Source organism: Prosopis cineraria, unplaced genomic scaffold, assembly GCF_029017545.1.
Source record: "Prosopis cineraria cultivar Desert tree isolate PC_DT_omini unplaced genomic scaffold, ASM2901754v1 PC5, whole genome shotgun sequence".
Classification (NCBI taxonomy): Eukaryota; Viridiplantae; Streptophyta; class Magnoliopsida; order Fabales; family Fabaceae; genus Prosopis; species Prosopis cineraria.
Window position 1 is genome coordinate 27,364,547 of NW_026555336.1, and position 7,165 is coordinate 27,371,711.

Genomic DNA, 7,165 nt, shown 5'->3' on the forward strand with positions numbered 1-7,165 from the left:
TGGTGATAATAGACTTATTAAAAAATTTTATGATTTCTATAAATTTTTATTTTAATAAATATAAATTAAAATTTTTAAATATGAATCATTTAGATTTAATCTGAATAGCCCGAATCTTATCAAAGCAATGAGCACCATGGTACTCGTCACTATGATGAGAACCCATATGGACCCTCAATTTTAATTGTAGCTAGATTCTGGGATTCTGTATGAATCATGTTTTTTTAAAAAAGCAAAGTAATAAAAATAATAATTGTGGTGTAAGTTACTCCCTATTATCACTAGAACGCTCATTGTTTATTAGTACAAGGTCAAGGTAAAAACTAAGCGCAAGAGACTGACAAATAAGATCATGTCAACATGCAAAAAGATTTTACATCTAGGTAATAGAATGCTAAAAATCTTAACATCTAAATTATCATTAGAATCATGGCATATTGGCTAATTAGAGTATTTTCTTGTTTCTTTAAAAATGTGTTTAAAAGTGATCATTCATTATATAACAGCATATTTTTAGAGAACTCTTGTTGGATGAGAATTGGTGCTTTGAAAGAGTCAAAGTAAATGATAACTTTGTTGAATTTCTCATTTCAAAAAATGTTGAGACTTTCAAGAATACATGAGATGAGTTACATGATAGTAGTGGGTGATAGCCAATATATTTATAGAAGCCTATTATCCAAATTTCTTGGTCTTCTCAGAGTAGTCAAAAAGCAAAGAAAAAGAAGAGTAAAAGAAATCATCCAATGGCCACATGGATCTAATGTGGACAACAGTCTTGCTAAAAGGGCAGAGTAAAGTTGCAATTTCACGGACCAAGAAATGCCATGAAGGTCGACCAGCTCCACCTGCCAAGTTAGACACATACCATGGAAAATGAAACCCACCAACATCTAATATACCTCTGTTTTGCCCAAACCAACAATTGGTGAATCCAGTGATGTAAATCGTGGATACATGCAATAGGAAAGGTGTCAAGTTTCATGTTTGGAGATTTGGTGAATAGAATACTCTGTAAGTTGTCTCTATCCAACATGCTCGTTGTTGCGATGGATAGAGCTTTGTTTCTTCTAAATTTCATAAATTTGACTTCCTATTTATGCGATTTAATGCAAACAACAATCTTCTTGCTGAAAGGGTGGAGTAAAATTGCAATTTCATGAACCAAGAAGTTCTAGGAAGGTCAACTAGCTCCGCCTCCAAGTTAGATCCATATCATAGAAGATGAAACCCACCAAGATTTGATATATCTCTGTTTTGCCCAAACCATAATTGGTGAATCCAATGAAGAAAACAGTGAATACATGTAGCAAGAAAGGTATCGGGTTTCATGTTTGAAGACTTGGTGAATAGAATACTTTATAAGTTGTCTCCATCCAACATGATTGTTGCCACAATGAATAGAGATATGCTTTTTCTGAAATTTTCCAAATTTGACTTCCCATTTACTAAGCCTTGTGGTGAGCACAAAACATAGTATTCTTGATATGGGAGCAGAATTGAAATCGTGCTAATTCAGACAGAACTTGAAAGACACATGTAACATCTCAAAATTTAATTTAAACATCAATTAAATTAATTGACAAATTTAATTGGTTAATTAAGATAGTTAGAAGTTAATTAGGGAATTTGTGCAAAATTGCTTAACCCAAACACTCAATTTAACCAGTTAATCAAGGTTCTATATGGTAATTAAACACCAGCGAATTTAACTCAAACACTCAATGTAATAAATTCATTGTTGGCAACTCTAGGAGGCTGCGAAATTCAGTTTTGATTACATAGACTTAGTGTGCATTTGGAGAGCAAAAATAGTCGATTTTTAGCCTAAAAAATGGATTCTCCACAAAATTATCCGAAAATCCACTTTTTTGGTTAATCAATTTTTGGCCCCAAAAATAATTATTTTCAGAAGCTGAGAATCGGAGCTTCTGCGAAAAGCTTGTCAAAAAATGTTGAGAAAAATTACAAAGACAGGCCCAAGAAAAAATTACAAAGAAAGCACATAATTTAATAAAAATAAAATCAAACTATCTTCTTTTCTCTTTTTTTTTCCTCAATAAAATTTAAATTTTGTATCTTCAAAAAATTGATGTTTGTTATTTAAAAATTAAATTATATAGTAATTTATATAGCTAAAAATTGATTCTGATTAAATTATCCAAACATCTTTAATTTTATTAAAATTAATTTTAAAAAAATAATATTCAAACAAATTGTGTTATAACATAATCAATTATAATTAAAATCTATCACTTACTCAATTATTTTTTTAATTTATTATACTTAATTAAAATTCAAACTAACACTTAATAAGTGTTACATTACATGTCTCTCACTTTTGAATTGGCAGATCACTGTCGGTGTAAAAATATTAAACTTTTCATTTCATTTTCACATTTCAATACACTCCACAGATGTGATAAAATGTTGATTAACGATATTGAAATGATGTGTTCCAACATTAATGGTTGATGTGTATAGTTTATTATTCTTTGAAAATACTCATATTTAAGCGCTTTAATTTAATTAGTATTTTAAAATATACTTCATCCGTTAAAAAATATAAAATATTTTTAATCAAACCTCACCCCTATAAAATAATTACATACTTTCTAATTAACTTTATTTTTTTATATTTATTCCTATTAAACACCCTACAATAAATATAAATTTATTATCAATAAGGACAATTTAAAAAAAAAGACAATGATTACACATAAAAAAACTAAAAATACTTTATATTTTTAAACATCCAACTCCTAAAAAATATCTTACATTTTTTAAGGGAGGGAGTAGATGATTAAATAAGAACTTGGCATAAATTTGCGTGGATTCATGTTTTGAATCTGCCTTGTTCAAATTAATTGAGTCCTCTTCAAAGTTCAAACACAGACAGAATCTTGACACAAAATAATAAAAAAAGACAAAAAGATAAGAGGAAATTAAATTAGTAACTAACTAACTCAAAATTACACATGAAGTCATCAATGGAAAGATTAAAAAGTGAACGAGGCGACGGCAAACACGAAGTATTCATTAAAAATCATAACTAATAAATAATTTTCTCCATCCCAAAAATCATAACTAATAATTAATTTTCTCCATCCCACAAATCTTGGACCGGTGAGGTAGTGAGTCCGTTGACTGAACGTTGCGGCCTGATTTGACTTATCTTTTGATAGTCATTATCAGTGAGTGACCAATCAAATATTTGTAAATTCTGCTTCATTCTCTCCTTGTTGTAACTCTTTACCAAAAAACTCACCCCTTGCTCATAAACCCATCTGAGACATACCTAAGAATATTGCACCATAAGCAATGACATTTATTAATACTACAACCGAAAAAAAAAAAAAACAGCCAGTAAAAAACGATGATATATGTAAAGTTAACTATTATATAAAATACGTGGATATATAAAATTGAGGTGGATGAATTATTTGATGGCGGTTAAATTAACCGTCAAATAAGTTATCAATAAATTTAAAGTCTTTTTAAGACAATAATCTAATATTTTGAATAAATCTTTATTTTTAAGTAAATTCATATTTATTTGACAATTATTTTATTTAATTAAGTATCAAATATATAAAAAAATAAAAAAGTAAATGAGTAAATTAACTCCTAAACTATAAGTTCAAAAGTATCTGAGATCATAAACTCATCTTTTATGTAATGTTCATCTTCGACTTTTAAAAATAGTACAATCTAACTACTATCATTAACAAAAGTTAAATTTAATTGTTAGTCGAAAATTTAAAAAGCCAATTTTCTCTTTTACCTATTTATAGTTTTTTTTAAGACAATTGTCAAATATTATTAACAATTTTTTATTTTTAAATAAATTCATATTTATTTGACAGTTATCCTATATAAGTACTAAATACTCCCACTATTTAAAAATATAAAATATTTTTAATTAAATCTCATTTTCAATAAAATAGTTTCCTACTTTCGAACTAACCCCATCTTTTTATATTTAACCCTATTAAATACTCTACATTAAATATAAAGTCATTCATCAATAAGGATACTTTTGTAAAAAAAAAAAGATAATGATTACACATCAAAAGACTAAAAATACCTTATATTTTTAAACATATAACTTGTTAAAAAAATATTTTACATTTTTAAATGGAGGGAGTATATGAAAGAGAAAATGTGATGTCTTCATTAAATAACCATAAAATGCAAATGAAGGATAAAGAATAAATTAAATTACGAATTCAAATATATATATATATATATATATATAAGCTCAAGTCAGTTTTTTTTTTTAAAAAAAAAAGTGCAGCAAAGAAAACTATACTAGGAGTTACCTGTGCAACAGATTTTCCATGAGTCTTAGCGATGTCATTGAGCAATTCATTGTCATAACTTCATTGGTACCCCAACTTGTTCCTTTGCTTCCCAAAGCAGAATAAGCAGTGATGATTACATCCTTCGCTTTGCAATATTCTCTTAGGTTCTTTTGCTGCCAACAAGGATTCATCTCCACCTGTCTCCATATTGTGATTTAGTCATTCTTAAGAAGTCTAAGTAGTGGGATATATTAAATTGGGTTAATTAAACTGTAAATCCTTCCAGTTTTCATCCATTTTGAATTAGGTCCGTATAATTTATTTTATTTTAATCAAGTGCATATAGTTTGATCTATTAAATATATTAGTTCCTAAATATTAAAATTATCAACGAATGATTAGCTTTTTCAAAACAAAAACACTTTTAAAATTTATAAAAAATGATTTAATAATTTTAGCCAAAGCAAAAAACAAAAAGAAATTGTGTTTTTTATTAATTTTTATAAAAATTCTATATATATATATATAAGTTATTTAAAAATAACTTAATTATATAAATATTAAGTTAAAAATTATGTAATTAATTTTAAAGTTATATAATATTTTAATGAAAATATAAAAATGCTTAATTTTATTTTTAAAAATAAAAAATTCAAAGGTTTCAACCTTTAGGGACTAATAACATATTTAATTGATTAAACTACTATTGAAAGAAACTAGAAAGGCCTGCAGATTAATTTTCTCTAGATTTGACAATTCTGTGATAATATAAATATGGTAGACCAAAGTTTGCTTGATATTTCCTTGAAATATTAGAGAATTTAAACCACTAAGAAATCATATAGAAAATGTATCTTTGAAGTGTATTACTTACTTGATTAACAGTTGGAGGAATTGTAGCAAAGGAAAGAAGATTTTGAAGCTTCTTGGTAGAAAAATTGCTGACTCCAATAGATTTAGTGAGTCCCAGTTTGTGACATTTCTCCATTGATGCCCACACACCCTTTAAGTCAAATGGTACTACGTCTGATTCATCTATTGGAAATACCAGCTTCCCTCCAGGCTTAACACTGATTGGCCAATGGATCAAATACAGATCTAAGTATTCTAATTTCAAACACCTGCATGCATCAATTTTAATTAAGACTTACTACTAATACTTTCTCTTGTTATAAATATAAGTTACTTTCAATTCTATAATAATTATTGAAGTGTTCTATAAATAAGACTAAAATAAATACTCTCTCTATCCTCTAAATAAAATCAAAGTACATTTAAAATTTAAAAGTTGAAAAGAACTTTTGAAAAGTTCCTAGATTACCCATTTCGGAATTCACTTCCAAAGTAGATTTCAAAGTCCTTTTAAAATATCAGCTTACACCAATTATGATTAACCAAATAACATTTGAGATTTAAAAAGTTGGAAAGGCTTTTAAAGGGAAGCAACAAATATAAATGGGCTCTAAACCCACTATTTTATTAAATGTTACTCTACCTTACTACCTTGCATCATAGTTTTCAATATAGAATATCCTCCTTCCGGACCATAATGCAGGTCATTATTAACTAATTATTAACTAAGTATTGATTTTCTAAATTTTTTTAACACCTTTCCAAATTATACCCTTGAAAAAAATAAATATAAGACTTGATTTATTCAAAACACTCGCATTAAAAACTTGAGTAAAATATAATAAAATAAAGGTATAATTAAAAAATATATTTAAAACCTACCCAATATTTTATATTTTGAACTAGTAGGACTTTTCGAAAATGCCCTAATCCGAATGCCCTAATCCGGGAGAGTACATGGAAGAAAATTTAATGCTATAACTGACTAATAAAAAAAACTCTTCTAATGCCTATGCCAAAGATAGAGAGATGCAGACAGAGATAGAGAGAAAGAGAATTTCTTCCAATGTTTTATACTCCCTCTATTTAAAATATAAGATGCTTTTCTTAAGATAAGATGTTCAATAAATAGAGCATTTTGAATCTTTTAATATGCAATTAATAAAATTTTTTTTCAAAAATATTTTAAATAAGGGGTGCAATTAATAATTTTTTTAAATTAAAATACCTTATTAGATATGAATAAATATTGAGAGAGTATATACTTTTAGAAATAATTAACTAATTTATTGAGGTGTAATTCAATTAAAAATTTTTAATATTATTAAATGGAGTAAGTTGAAATAGACATCTTGCTTATCTCAGCAGTTTCAATAATTAATATTCTCACCGAAGTGATGTTTGTAAAGCCGGAAGTACAAGATCAGGATGGTTGTGAGTGCACCAGAGCTTGGAAGTGATAAAGAGGTCGTCTCTTGAGTTGATAAGACCAAGTTTAACGGCTTCAGCTATGGCATTTCCAAGAGACTCCTCAGATCCATAAAGGGAGGCTGTATCAAAGTGCCTATATCCAACTTTGATAGCTTCTATGATCACTGACTCTTCAGTGGCGCCCTTTGCGAATGATGCAGTTGCAGTGCCGAAGCCAATCACCGGCAAGCTATGGTTATCGGAGAGAACCAAGTGAGGAATAATATTTGTTGCTGCAGACATGGTGTGAAATTGTATCTCAGAATTTGATAGGAAACTGTTACGGAGGATTGGAGATAAAGAGATTTTATAGGCAGTGGTGGGATATGGATAGCAGTGGCCGAGCCACATGGACATGAAATCTAAAAAAAAATTAAGGTTATACTTGACTATATAAACTTTTTTAAGAGGATAGGATGTTTTAAATCCGACTCAAATTGAGCCTTGTTCAAATAAGCCCAACTACTGAAATTCCAGCTCTATATATATAAAATTGGTAATTTTGGTCAAGTCCAACAAATCAACCCGAACCTGGCCGA

General features: G+C 28.1%; 1 pseudogene; it reads right to left on the reverse strand.

Moving 5' to 3' along the window:
- Positions 1–675: 675 nt before the first annotated feature.
- Positions 676–6,869, reverse strand: LOC129310799 (NAD(P)H-dependent 6'-deoxychalcone synthase-like; annotated as a pseudogene).
- Between the last annotated feature and the right edge of the window lie 296 nt (positions 6,870–7,165).